This window comes from Ranitomeya variabilis, chromosome 1, assembly GCF_051348905.1.
Source record: "Ranitomeya variabilis isolate aRanVar5 chromosome 1, aRanVar5.hap1, whole genome shotgun sequence".
Lineage (NCBI taxonomy): Eukaryota > Metazoa > Chordata > Amphibia > Anura > Dendrobatidae > Ranitomeya > Ranitomeya variabilis.
In genome coordinates, this window is record NC_135232.1 from 770,421,739 (window position 1) to 770,434,144 (window position 12,406).

The 12,406-nt window shown below is 46.0% G+C and overlaps 32 pseudogenes; all 32 read left to right on the forward strand.

Moving 5' to 3' along the window:
- The first annotated feature begins 214 nt into the window (after positions 1–214).
- On the forward strand, positions 215–333 carry LOC143799099 (5S ribosomal RNA; annotated as a pseudogene).
- A 77-nt stretch (positions 334–410) lies between these two features.
- LOC143799244 (5S ribosomal RNA) lies at positions 411–529 on the forward strand (annotated as a pseudogene).
- Positions 530–792: 263 nt separating this feature from the next.
- Positions 793–911, forward strand: LOC143798963 (5S ribosomal RNA; annotated as a pseudogene).
- A 77-nt stretch (positions 912–988) lies between these two features.
- LOC143799255 (5S ribosomal RNA) lies at positions 989–1,107 on the forward strand (annotated as a pseudogene).
- A 247-nt stretch (positions 1,108–1,354) lies between these two features.
- On the forward strand, positions 1,355–1,473 carry LOC143798964 (5S ribosomal RNA; annotated as a pseudogene).
- Positions 1,474–1,550: 77 nt separating this feature from the next.
- On the forward strand, positions 1,551–1,669 carry LOC143798041 (5S ribosomal RNA; annotated as a pseudogene).
- A 246-nt stretch (positions 1,670–1,915) lies between these two features.
- LOC143799101 (5S ribosomal RNA) lies at positions 1,916–2,034 on the forward strand (annotated as a pseudogene).
- Positions 2,035–2,111: 77 nt separating this feature from the next.
- On the forward strand, positions 2,112–2,230 carry LOC143799267 (5S ribosomal RNA; annotated as a pseudogene).
- A 247-nt stretch (positions 2,231–2,477) lies between these two features.
- Positions 2,478–2,596, forward strand: LOC143800557 (5S ribosomal RNA; annotated as a pseudogene).
- A 77-nt stretch (positions 2,597–2,673) lies between these two features.
- On the forward strand, positions 2,674–2,792 carry LOC143795514 (5S ribosomal RNA; annotated as a pseudogene).
- A 444-nt stretch (positions 2,793–3,236) lies between these two features.
- On the forward strand, positions 3,237–3,355 carry LOC143799279 (5S ribosomal RNA; annotated as a pseudogene).
- A 443-nt stretch (positions 3,356–3,798) lies between these two features.
- Positions 3,799–3,917, forward strand: LOC143794045 (5S ribosomal RNA; annotated as a pseudogene).
- A 247-nt stretch (positions 3,918–4,164) lies between these two features.
- LOC143799103 (5S ribosomal RNA) lies at positions 4,165–4,283 on the forward strand (annotated as a pseudogene).
- A 78-nt stretch (positions 4,284–4,361) lies between these two features.
- Positions 4,362–4,480, forward strand: LOC143799290 (5S ribosomal RNA; annotated as a pseudogene).
- Positions 4,481–4,739: 259 nt separating this feature from the next.
- Positions 4,740–4,858, forward strand: LOC143798965 (5S ribosomal RNA; annotated as a pseudogene).
- Positions 4,859–4,935: 77 nt separating this feature from the next.
- On the forward strand, positions 4,936–5,054 carry LOC143798759 (5S ribosomal RNA; annotated as a pseudogene).
- A 251-nt stretch (positions 5,055–5,305) lies between these two features.
- On the forward strand, positions 5,306–5,424 carry LOC143799104 (5S ribosomal RNA; annotated as a pseudogene).
- A 77-nt stretch (positions 5,425–5,501) lies between these two features.
- Positions 5,502–5,620, forward strand: LOC143799302 (5S ribosomal RNA; annotated as a pseudogene).
- A 251-nt stretch (positions 5,621–5,871) lies between these two features.
- Positions 5,872–5,990, forward strand: LOC143798598 (5S ribosomal RNA; annotated as a pseudogene).
- Positions 5,991–6,068: 78 nt separating this feature from the next.
- LOC143799503 (5S ribosomal RNA) lies at positions 6,069–6,187 on the forward strand (annotated as a pseudogene).
- Positions 6,188–6,447: 260 nt separating this feature from the next.
- Positions 6,448–6,566, forward strand: LOC143798966 (5S ribosomal RNA; annotated as a pseudogene).
- Positions 6,567–6,643: 77 nt separating this feature from the next.
- LOC143798761 (5S ribosomal RNA) lies at positions 6,644–6,762 on the forward strand (annotated as a pseudogene).
- A 249-nt stretch (positions 6,763–7,011) lies between these two features.
- LOC143799105 (5S ribosomal RNA) lies at positions 7,012–7,130 on the forward strand (annotated as a pseudogene).
- A 77-nt stretch (positions 7,131–7,207) lies between these two features.
- LOC143798042 (5S ribosomal RNA) lies at positions 7,208–7,326 on the forward strand (annotated as a pseudogene).
- A 247-nt stretch (positions 7,327–7,573) lies between these two features.
- LOC143800539 (5S ribosomal RNA) lies at positions 7,574–7,692 on the forward strand (annotated as a pseudogene).
- A 77-nt stretch (positions 7,693–7,769) lies between these two features.
- LOC143799313 (5S ribosomal RNA) lies at positions 7,770–7,888 on the forward strand (annotated as a pseudogene).
- A 247-nt stretch (positions 7,889–8,135) lies between these two features.
- LOC143799106 (5S ribosomal RNA) lies at positions 8,136–8,254 on the forward strand (annotated as a pseudogene).
- A 2,515-nt stretch (positions 8,255–10,769) lies between these two features.
- On the forward strand, positions 10,770–10,888 carry LOC143800502 (5S ribosomal RNA; annotated as a pseudogene).
- A 78-nt stretch (positions 10,889–10,966) lies between these two features.
- LOC143799325 (5S ribosomal RNA) lies at positions 10,967–11,085 on the forward strand (annotated as a pseudogene).
- A 446-nt stretch (positions 11,086–11,531) lies between these two features.
- On the forward strand, positions 11,532–11,650 carry LOC143798865 (5S ribosomal RNA; annotated as a pseudogene).
- Positions 11,651–11,900: 250 nt separating this feature from the next.
- LOC143798751 (5S ribosomal RNA) lies at positions 11,901–12,019 on the forward strand (annotated as a pseudogene).
- A 77-nt stretch (positions 12,020–12,096) lies between these two features.
- Positions 12,097–12,215, forward strand: LOC143798796 (5S ribosomal RNA; annotated as a pseudogene).
- Positions 12,216–12,406: the final 191 nt, after the last annotated feature.

Here is a 12,406-nt window from a genome sequence, read left to right on the forward strand (position 1 = left end):
TGTATTCCTCTTGAAAAGAGCCGCACTGGTTTGAACAATCTGTCATTGGCCACTCTAAGCTGAATGTGCCAGCTCTGGTCAGATCGCAAATGCTAAGCAGCTTGAGGCTGGGCAAGTTTCTTTTTTTTTTTTTTGGGGGGGGGGGGGGGTTTATCAAAGCTTTCCCTTACAATTTTATATCTCTTAAAAAGACCCGCTGTGGTGCTAGTTGTCTGTCAATGGCCACTCTAAGCTGAATGTGCCTGCCCTCGTCAGATCGCAAACGCTAAGCAGCTTGAGGCTGGGCAAGTACCGGCATGGGAGACTGGCTGGGAATCCCCGGTACCGTTGACTTGCTATTTTGTTTTTCTCAAACCTTTCCCTTACGATTGTTTTCATCTTGAAAAGACTAGCAGACGCGAAAGCAATCGGTCAATGGCCACACTAAGCTGAATGTGCCTGCCCTCGTCAGATCGCAAATGCTAAGCAGCTTGAGGCTAGGCAAGTACCAGCATGGGAGACTGGCTGGGAATCCCTGGTACCGTTGACTTGGTTTTTTCGTTTTGATCCAAGCTTTCCCTGACGATTGTATTCCTCTTGAAAAGAGCCGCACTGGTTTGAACAATCTGTCATTGGCCACTCTAAGCTGAATGTGCCAGCTCTGGTCAGATCGCAAATGCTAAGCAGCTTGAGGCTGGGCAAGTTTCTTTTTTTTTTTTTTTTTTTTTTTTTTGGGGGGGGGGGGGGGTTTATCAAAGCTTTCCCTTACAATTTTATATCTCTTGAAAAGACCCGCTGTGGTGCTAGTTGTCCGTCAATGGCCACTCTAAGCTGAATGTGCCTGCCCTCGTCAGATCGCAAACGCTAAGCAGCTTGAGGCTGGGCAAGTACCGGCATGGGAGACTGGCTGGGAATCCCCGGTACCGTTGACTTGCTATTTTGTTTTTCTCAAAGCTTTCCCTTACGATTGTTTTCATCTTGAAAAGACTAGCAGACGCGAAAGCAATCGGTCAATGGCCACACTAAGCTGAATGTGCCTGCCCTCGTCAGATCGCAAATGCTAAGCAGCTTGAGGCTAGGCAAGTACCAGCATGGGAGACTGGCTGGGAATCCCTGGTACCGTTGACTTGGTTTTTTCGTTTTGATCCAAGCTTTCCCTGACGATTGTATTCCTCTTGAAAAGAGCCGCACTGGTGTGAACAATCTGTCATTGGCCACTCTAAGCTGAATGTGCCAGCTCTGGTTAGATCGCAAATGCTAAGCAGCTTGAGGCTGGGCAAGTTTCTTTTTTTTTTTTTTGGGGGGGGGGGTTTATCAAAGCTTTCCCTTACAATTTTATATCTCTTGAAAAGACCCGCTGTGGTGCTAGTTGTCCGTCAATGGCCACTCTAAGCTGAATGTGCCTGCCCTCGTCAGATCGCAAACGCTAAGCAGCTTGAGGCTGGGCAAGTACCGGCATGGGAGACTGGCTGGGAATCCCCGGTACCGTTGACTTGCTATTTTGTTTTTCTCAAAGCTTTCCCTTACGATTGTTTTCATCTTGAAAAGACTAGCAGACGCGAAAGCAATCGGTCAATGGCCACACTAAGCTGAATGTGCCTGCCCTCGTCAGATCGCAAATGCTAAGCAGCTTGGGGCTAGGCAAGTACCAGCATGGGAGACTGGCTGGGAATCCCTGGTACCGTTGACTTGGTTTTTTCGTTTTGATCCAAGCTTTCCCTAACGATTGTATTCCTCTTGAAAAGAGCCGCACTGGTGTGAACAATTTGTCATTGGCCACTCTAAGCTGAATGTGCCAGCTCTGGTCAGATCGCAAATGCTAAGCAGCTTGAGGCTGGGCAAGTTTCTTTTTTTTTTTTTTGGGGGGGGGGTTTATCAAAGCTTTCCCTTACAATTTTATATCTCTTGAAAAGACCCGCTGTGGTGCTAGTTGTCCGTCAATGGCCACTCTAAGCTGAATGTGCCTGCCCTCGTCAGATCGCAAACGCTAAGCAGCTTGAGGCTGGGCAAGTACCGGCATGGGAGACTGGCTGGGAATCCCCGGTACCGTTGACTTGCTATTTTTTTTTTCTCAAAGCTTTCCCTTACGATTGTTTTCATCTTGAAAAGACTAGCAGACGCGAAAGCAATCGGTCAATGGCCACACTAAGCTGAATGTGCCTGCCCTCGTCAGATCGCAAATGCTAAGCAGCTTGAGGCTAGGCAAGTACCAGCATGGGAGACTGGCTGGGAATCCCTGGTACCGTTGACTTGGTTTTTTCGTTTTGATCCAAGCTTTCCCTGACGATTGTATTCCTCTTGAAAAGAGCCGCACTGGTGTGAACAATCTGTCATTGGCCACTCTAAGCTGAATGTGCCAGCTCTGGTTAGATCGCAAATGCTAAGCAGCTTGAGGCTGGGCAAGTTTCTTTTTTTTTTTTTTTGGGGGGGGGGTTTATCAAAGCTTTCCCTTACAATTTTATATCTCTTGAAAAGACCCGCTGTGGTGCTAGTTGTCCGTCAATGGCCACTCTAAGCTGTATGTGCCTGCCCTCGTCAGATCGCAAACGCTAAGCAGCTTGAGGCTGGGCAAGTACCGGCATGGGAGACTGGCTGGGAATCCCCGGTACCGTTGACTTGCTATTTTGTTTTTCTCAAAGCTTTCCCTTACGATTGTTTTCATCTTGAAAAGACTAGCAGACGCGAAAGCAATCGGTCAATGGCCACACTAAGCTGAATGTGCCTGCCCTCATCAGATCGCAAATGCTAAGCAGCTTGGGGCTAGGCAAGTACCAGCATGGGAGACTGGCTGGGAATCCCTGGTACCGTTGACTTGGTTTTTTCGTTTTGATCCAAGCTTTCCCTAACGATTGTATTCCTCTTGAAAAGAGCCGCACTGGTGTGAACAATTTGTCATTGGCCACTCTAAGCTGAATGTGCCAGCTCTGGTCAGATCGCAAATGCTAAGCAGCTTGAGGCTGGGCAAGTTTCTTTTTTTTTTTTTTGGGGGGGGGGGGTTTATCAAAGCTTTCCCTTACAATTTTATATCTGTTGAAAAGACCCGCTGTGGTGCTAGTTGTCCGTCAATGGCCACTCTAAGCTGAATGTGCCTGCCCTCGTCAGATCGCAAATGCAAAGCAGCTTGAGGTTGGGCAAGTACCGGCATGGGAGACTGGCTGGGAATCCCCGATACCGTTGACTTGCTATTTTTTTTTTCTCAAAGCTTTCCCTTACGATTGTTTTCATCTTGAAAAGACTAGCAGACGCGAAAGCAATCGGTCAATGGCCACACTAAGCTGAATGTGCCTGCCCTCGTCAGATCGCAAATGCTAAGCAGCTTGAGGCTAGGCAAGTACCAGCATGGGAGACTGGCTGGGAATCCCTGGTACCGTTGACTTGGTTTTTTCGTTTTGATCCAAGCTTTCCCTGACGATTGTATTCCTCTTGAAAAGAGCCGCACTGGTTTGAACAATCTGTCATTGGCCACTCTAAGCTGAATGTGCCAGCTCTGGTCAGATCGCAAATGCTAAGCAGCTTGAGGCTGGGCAAGTTTCTTTTTTTTTTTTGGGGGGGGGGGGGTTTATCAAAGCTTTCCCTTACAATTTTATATCTGTTGAAAAGACCCGCTGTGGTGCTAGTTGTCCGTCAATGGCCACTCTAAGCTGAATGTGCCTGCCCTCGTCAGATCGCAAATGCAAAGCAGCTTGAGGTTGGGCAAGTACCGGCATGGGAGACTGGCTGGGAATCCCCGATACCGTTGACTTGCTATTTTTTTTTTCTCAAAGCTTTCCCTTACGATTGTTTTCATCTTGAAAAGACTAGCAGACGCGAAAGCAATCGGTCAATGGCCACACTAAGCTGAATGTGCCTGCCCTCATCAGATCGCAGATGCTAAGCAGCTTGAGGCTAGGCAAGTACCAGCATGGGAGACTGGCTGGGAATCCCTGGTACCGTTGACTTGGTTTTTTCGTTTTGATCCAAGCTTTCCCTGACGATTGTATTCCTCTTGAAAAGAGCCGCACTGGTGTGAACAATCTGTCATTGGCCACTCTAAGCTGAATGTGCCTGCTCTGGTTAGATCGCAAATGCTAAGCAGCTTGAGGCTGGGCAAGTTTCTTTTTTTTTTTTTTGGGGGGGGGGGTTTATCAAAGCTTTCCCTTACAATTTTATATCTCTTGAAAAGACCCACTGTGGTGCTAGTTGTCCGTCAATGGCCACTCTAAGCTGAATGTGCCTGCCCTCGTCAGATCGCAAACGCTAAGCAGCTTGAGGCTGGGCAAGTACCGGCATGGGAGACTGGCTGGGAATCCCCGGTACCGTTGACTTGCTATTTTTTTTTTTCTCAAAGCTTTCCCTTACGATTGTTTTCATCTTGAAAAGACTAGCAGACGCGAAAGCAATCGGTCAATGGCCACACTAAGCTGAATGTGCCTGCCCTCGTCAGATCGCAAATGCTAAGCAGCTTGAGGCTAGGCAAGTACCAGCATGGGAGACTGGCTGGGAATCCCTGGTACCGTTGACTTGGTTTTTTCGTTTTGATCCAAGCTTTCCCTGACGATTGTATTCCTCTTGAAAAGAGCCGCACTGGTTTGAACAATCTGTCATTGGCCACTCTAAGCTGAATGTGCCAGCTCTGGTCAGATCGCAAATGCTAAGCAGCTTGAGGCTGGGCAAGTTTCTTTTTTTTTTTTTTTTTTTTTTTTTGGGGGGGGGGGGTTTATCAAAGCTTTCCCTTACAATTTTATATCTCTTGAAAAGACCCGCTGTGGTGCTAGTTGTCCGTCAATGGCCACTCTAAGCTGAATGTGCCTGCCCTCGTCAGATCGCAAACGCTAAGCAGCTTGAGGCTGGGCAAGTACCGGCATGGGAGACTGGCTGGGAATCCCCGGTACCGTTGACTTGCTATTTTGTTTTTCTCAAAGCTTTCCCTTACGATTGTTTTCATCTTGAAAAGACTAGCAGACGCGAAAGCAATCGGTCAATGGCCACACTAAGCTGAATGTGCCTGCCCTCGTCAGATCGCAAATGCTAAGCAGCTTGAGGCTAGGCAAGTACCAGCATGGTAGACTGGCTGGGAATCCCTGGTACCGTTGACTTGGTTTTTTCGTTTTGATCCAAGCTTTCCCTGACGATTGTATTCCTCTTGAAAAGAGCCGCACTGGTGTGAACAATCTGTCATTGGCCACTCTAAGCTGAATGTGCCAGCTCTGGTTAGATCGCAAATGCTAAGCAGCTTGAGGCTGGGCAAGTTTCTTTTTTTTTTTTTTTTGGGGGGGGGGGGGTTTATCAAAGCTTTCCCTTACAATTTTATATCTCTTGAAAAGACCCGCTGTGGTGCTAGTTGTCCGTCAATGGCCACTCTAAGCTGAATGTGCCTGCCCTCGTCAGATCGCAAACGCTAAGCAGCTTGAGGCTGGGCAAGTACCGGCATGGGAGACTGGCTGGGAATCCCCGGTACCGTTGACTTGCTATTTTGTTTTTCTCAAAGCTTTCCCTTACGATTGTTTTCATCTTGAAAAGACTAGCAGACGCGAAAGCAATCGGTCAATGGCCACACTAAGCTGAATGTGCCTGCCCTCGTCAGATCGCAAATGCTAAGCAGCTTGAGGCTAGGCAAGTACCAGCATGGGAGACTGGCTGGGAATCCCTGGTACCGTTGACTTGGTTTTTTCGTTTTGATCCAAGCTTTCCCTGACGATTGTATTCCTCTTGAAAAGAGCCGCACTGGTGTGAACAATCTGTCATTGGCCACTCTAAGCTGAATGTGCCAGCTCTGGTTAGATCGCAAATGCTAAGCAGCTTGAGGCTGGGCAAGTTTCTTTTTTTTTTTTTTTTGGGGGGGGGGGGGTTTATCAAAGCTTTCCCTTACAATTTTATATCTCTTGAAAAGACCCGCTGTGGTGCTAGTTGTCCGTCAATGGCCACTCTAAGCTGAATGTGCCTGCCCTCGTCAGATCGCAAACGTTAAGCAGCTTGAGGCTGGGCAAGTACCGGTATGGGAGACTGGCTGGGAATCCCCGGTACCGTTGACTTGCTATTTTTTTTTTTCTCAAAGCTTTCCCTTACGATTGTTTTCATCTTGAAAAGACTAGCAGACGCAAAAGCAATCGGTCAATGGCCACACTAAGCTGAATGTGCCTGCCCTCGTCAGATCGCAAAAGCTAAGCAGCTTGAGGCTAGGCAAGTACCAGCATGGGAGACTGGCTGGGAATCCCTGGTACCGTTGACTTGGTTTTTTCGTTTTGATCCAAGCTTTCCCTGACGATTGTATTCCTCTTGAAAAGAGCCGCACTGGTTTGAACAATCTGTCATTGGCCACTCTAAGCTGAATGTGCCAGGTCTGGTCAGATCGCAAATGCAAAGCAGCTTGAGGCTGGGCAAGTTTCTTTTTTTTTTTTTTTTTTTTTTTTTTTTGGGGGGGGGGTTTATCAAAGCTTTCCCTTACAATTTTATATCTCTTGAAAAGACCCGCTGTGGTGCTAGTTGTCCGTCAATGGCCACTCTAAGCTGAATGTGCCTGCCCTCGTCAGATCGCAAACGCTAAGCAGCTTGAGGCTGGGCAAGTACCGGCATGGGAGACTGGCTGGGAATCCCCGGTACCGTTGACTTGCTATTTTGTTTTTCTCAAAGCTTTCCCTTACGATTGTTTTCATCTTGAAAAGACTAGCAGACGCGAAAGCAATCGGTCAATGGCCACACTAAGCTGAATGTGCCTGCCCTCGTCAGATCGCAAATGCTAAGCAGCTTGAGGCTAGGCAAGTACCAGCATGGTAGACTGGCTGGGAATCCCTGGTACCGTTGACTTGGTTTTTTCGTTTTGATCCAAGCTTTCCCTGACGATTGTATTCCTCTTGAAAAGAGCCGCACTGGTGTGAACAATCTGTCATTGGCCACTCTAAGCTGAATGTGCCAGCTCTGGTTAGATCGCAAATGCTAAGCAGCTTGAGGCTGGGCAAGTTTCTTTTTTTTTTTTTTTGGGGGGGGGGGGTTTATCAAAGCTTTCCCTTACAATTTTATATCTCTTGAAAAGACCCGCTGTGGTGCTAGTTGTCCGTCAATGGCCACTCTAAGCTGAATGTGCCTGCCCTCGTCAGATCGCAAACGCTAAGCAGCTTGAGGCTGGGCAAGTACCGGCATGGGAGACTGGCTGGGAATCCCCGGTACCGTTGACTTGCTATTTTGTTTTTCTCAAAGCTTTCCCTTACGATTGTTTTCATCTTGAAAAGACTAGCAGACGCGAAAGCAATCGGTCAATGGCCACACTAAGCTGAATGTGCCTGCCCTCGTCAGATCGCAAATGCTAAGCAGCTTGGGGCTAGGCAAGTACCAGCATGGGAGACTGGCTGGGAATCCCTGGTACCGTTGACTTGGTTTTTTCGTTTTGATCCAAGCTTTCCCTAACGATTGTATTCCTCTTGAAAAGAGCCGCACTGGTGTGAACAATTTGTCATTGGCCACTCTAAGCTGAATGTGCCAGCTCTGGTCAGATCGCAAATGCTAAGCAGCTTGAGGCTGGGCAAGTTTCTTTTTTTTTTTTTTGGGGGGGGGGGTTTATCAAAGCTTTCCCTTACAATTTTATATCTCTTGAAAAGACCCGCTGTGGTGCTAGTTGTCCGTCAATGGCCACTCTTAGCTGAATGTGCCTGCCCTCGTCAGATCGCAAACGCTAAGCAGCTTGAGGCTGGGCAAGTACCGGCATGGGAGACTGGCTGGGAATCCCCGGTACCGTTGACTTGCTATTTTGTTTTTCTCAAAGCTTTCCCTTACGATTGTTTTCATCTTGAAAAGACTAGCAGACGCGAAAGCAATCGGTCAATGGCCACACTAAGCTGAATGTGCCTGCCCTCGTCAGATCGCAAATGCTAAGCAGCTTGAGGCTAGGCAAGTACCAGCATGGGAGACTGGCTGGGAATCCCTGGTACCGTTGACTTGGTTTTTTCGTTTTGATCCAAGCTTTCCCTGACGATTGTATTCCTCTTGAAAAGAGCCGCACTGGTTTGAACAATCTGTCATTGGCCACTCTAAGCTGAATGTGCCAGCTCTGGTCAGATCGCAAATGCTAAGCAGCTTGAGGCTGGGCAAGTTTCTTTTTTTTTTTTGGGGGGGGGGGGGTTTATCAAAGCTTTCCCTTACAATTTTATATCTCTTGAAAAGACCCGCTGTGGTGCTATTTGTCTGTCAATGGCCACTCTAAGCTGAATGTGCCTGCCCTCGTCAGATCGCAAACGCTAAGCAGCTTGAGGCTGGGCAAGTACCGGCATGGGAGACTGGCTGGGAATCCCCGGTACCGTTGACTTGCTATTTTGTTTTTCTCAAAGCTTTCCCTTACGATTGTTTTCATCTTGAAAAGACTAGCAGACGCGAAAGCAATCGGTCAATGGCCACACTAAGCTGAATGTGCCTGCCCTCGTCAGATCGCAAACGCTAAGCAGCTTGAGGCTGGGCAAGTACCGGCATGGGAGACTGGCTGGGAATAGAAAACCAGCTAGAATATTGAAAGGATATATTAAATTGAATAACCAGAAAAAACGTACTATCCTTTAAAACGATATTTTATTACTATTAACTTATCTAAAATTCCAATAAATAAAACTCAATTGTATGCAATCAACATCAGCCAACTGGGTTGGGTAAGCTAGAAAAATAGGGAGAAATTAGCAAATATGCCTGACACAGTCCCTGTAGGTGGCCCTAAAGTGTCTTAAACCTACCTACCAGCGGAGGTTGGCACCCTAGAATTCGATATGGCGCCCCCGCTCACCGTCGACTGTCCCTTCTCACCCTAGTAGGGTCCTACTTGCTACCCACACCCAGGTACCCACAGACATACACACACAAATTGACCAATAGGTCACACTAACCAAAAAACGTGAAAAAGTGAAAAAAGAAAAAAGTGAACGAAAAATTCTAAAAACACTGCAGACATTGCTGCATAATTACACTAAATAGCATGTACCCCACAGTTACCTCAAAAAAGTTTTTTGAGAAAAAAAGAAAAAATTTTTTTTGGATAGTGCAGAGTTATGGGGTACAGCGGGGCACAGTTGGAGTGTGCTTAGTTAAATATTCAGAGGTCATGAGTAGTGAAGCCTCTAATAGATGTAACAGTAGGTCACTGTCTTAGTTAGTGGTTGATGACCTGAAAATCATAGACAGACCAATAAGACTAATGTACAGAGTGGATCCCTAGGCAAGATAGCACCCCTCCGAAAAGGTTAGCAGATATATGAGTACACTCAATGGATGTAAGTATTTTGTTGGGTGATATAGATATTACACCCTAAATTGTCCAAAAAATAAAACAAAATATTCAACAAAAACAAAAAAAAAAACAAACAAAAAAAAAAAAAAAAATAGACCCAAATGAAAAAATTATCTGCCTTATAGGGTATCACATATAGTATTTCTCATTTAGTTTAAGGGCTAATGCACACCAGAATACAGAGATGACTGAGAACCATCCCTCATTACTCGCTCTATATTAGATGATCTGATAAGCTCATATTGCTATAAGTAGCATATTTGTCTGCACTCTAGATGCCATACGAGTTCCGCATCTTATAACATAGAAAAAATCAGCAAAACATTAAACAAAATCAAAAGAAAGAAAGAAACACAACACAAATTGGTATCACATATAGTGTCTCTCAATTGCGTTAGATTAGTGCATCTATAAGCCCAAAATATCTGAGGCCAATCCCTTATAGGATATCGCATATAGTATTTCTCATTTAGTTTAAGGGCTAATGCACATCAGAGTACAGAAACAGCTTAGAACCATCTCTCATTACCCTCTCTATAATAGATAGTCTGATACACTTTTATTGCTGTCAGTAACACATTAGTCTGCACTCTAGATGCCATACGAGTTCCGCATCTTATACCATAGAAAAACTTAGCAAAATATTAAACAAAGTCAGAAAAAAGAAAGAAACACAAAACAAATAGGTATCACATAAAGTGTCTCTCAATAACGTTAGATTAGTGCATCTACAAGCCCAAAATGTCTGAGACCAATCCCTTATAGGATATCGCATATAGTATTTCTCATTTGGTTTAGGGGCTAATGCACATCAGAGTACAGAAACAACTGAGAACCATCTCTCATTACCCTCTCTATAATGGATAATCTGATACACTTTTATTGCTGTCAGTGACACATTAGTCTGCACTCTAGATGCCATACGAGTTCCGCATCTTATAGCAAAGAAAAAATTAACAAAATATTCAACAAAATCAGAAAAAAGGAAAAAACACAAAACAAATTGGTGTCACATAAATTGTCTCTCAATAACATTAGATTAGTGCATCTACAAGCCCAAAATGTCTGAGGCCAATCCCTCATTGCTATCCTATAAGCAAGTACTGTACTTGGTCTGTCTTGACAAAGAAACATAAAGAAAAAAACTTATCTGAGTAGGTGACATATTCAGTCCCATCTCGCCATCCCTACGCGTTTCACCCCTTCCCAGTTTAGGGGCTCATCAGGGGATAAATTCGGATATAGCAACAATGGCTTCAGAGGTCTAGCAACAATGGCTACAGGAGTGGGTTTCCGTTGACTTGGTTTTTTCGTTTTGATCCAAGCTTTCCCTGACGATTGTATTCCTCTTGAAAAGAGCCGCACTGGTGTGAACAATCTGTCATTGGCCACTCTAAGCTGAATGTGCCAGCTCTGGTTAGATCGCAAATGCTAAGCAGCTTGAGGCTGGGCAAGTTTCTTTTTTTTTTTTTTGGGGGGGGGGGTTTATCAAAGCTTTCCCTTACAATTTTATATCTCTTGAAAAGACCCGCTGTGGTGCTAGTTGTCCGTCAATGGCCACTCTAAGCTGAATGTGCCTGCCCTCGTCAGATCGCAAACGCTAAGCAGCTTGAGGCTGGGCAAGTACCGGCATGGGAGACTGGCTGGGAATCCCCGGTACTGTTGACTTGCTATTTTTTTTTTTCTCAAAGCTTTCCCTTACGATTGTTTTCATCTTGAAAAGACTAGCAGACGCGAAAGCAATCGGTCAATGGCCACACTAAGCTGAATGTGCCTGCCCTCGTCAGATCGCAAATGCTAAGCAGCTTGAGGCTAGGCAAGTACCAGCATGGGAGACTGGCTGGGAATCCCTGGTACCGTTGACTTGGTTTTTTCGTTTTGATCCAAGCTTTCCCTAACGATTGTATTCCTCTTGAAAAGAGCCGCACTGGTGTGAACAATTTGTCATTGGCCACTCTAAGCTGAATGTGCCAGCTCTGGTCAGATCGCAAATGCTAAGCAGCTTGAGGCTGGGCAAGTTTCTTTTTTTTTTTTTTTTTGGGGGGGGGGGTTTATCAAAGCTTTCCCTTACAATTTTATATCTCTTGAAAAGACCCGCTGTGGTGCTAGTTGTCCGTCAATGGCCACTCTAAGCTGAATGTGACTGCCCTCGTCAGATCGCAAATGCTAAGCAGCTTGAGGTTGGGCAAGTACCGGCATGGGAGACTGGCTGGGAATCCCCGATACCGTTGACTTGCTATTTTTTTTTTCTCAAAGCTTTCCCTTACGATTGTTTTCATCTTGAAAAGACTAGCAGACGCGAAAGCAATCGGTCAATGGCCACACTAAGCTGAATGTGCCTGCCCTCGTCAGATTGCAAATGCTAAGCAGCTTGAGGCTAGGCAAGTACCAGCATGGGAGACTGGCTGGGAATCCCTGGTACCGTTGACTTGGTTTTTTCGTTTTGATCCAAGCTTTCCCTGACGATTGTATTCCTCTTGAAAAGAGCCGCACTGGTTTGAACAATCTGTCATTGGCCACTCTAAGCTGAATGTGCCAGCTCTGGTCAGATCGCAAATGCTAAGCAGCTTGAGGCTGGGCAAGTTTCTTTTTTTTTTTTTTTTTTGGGGGGGGGGTTTATCAAAGCTTTCCCTTACAATTTTATATCTCTTGAAAAGACCCGCTGTGGTGCTAGTTGTCCGTCAATGGCCACTCTAAGCTGAATGTGCCTGCCCTCGTCAGATCGCAAACGCTAAGCAGCTTGAGGCTGGGCAAGTACTGGCATGGGAGACTGGCTGGGAATCCCCGGTACCGTTGACTTTCTATTTTGTTTTTCTCAAAGCTTTCCCTTACGATTGTTTTCATCTTGAAAAGACTAGCAGACGCAAAAGCAATCGGTCAATGGCCACACTAAGCTGAATGTGCCTGCCCTCGTCAGATCGCAAATGCTAAGCAGCTTGAGGTTAGGCAAGTACCAGCATGGGAGACTGGCTGGGAATCCCTGGTACCGTTGACTTGGTTTTTTCGTTTTGATCCAAGCTTTCCTTGACGATTGTATTCCTCTTGAAAAGAGCCGCACTGGTGTGAACAATCTGTCATTGGCCACTCTAAGCTGAATGTGCCAGCTCTGGTTAGATCGCAAATGCTAAGCAGCTTGAGGCTGGGCAAGTTTCTTTTTTTTTTTTGGGGGGGGAGGGTTTATCAAAG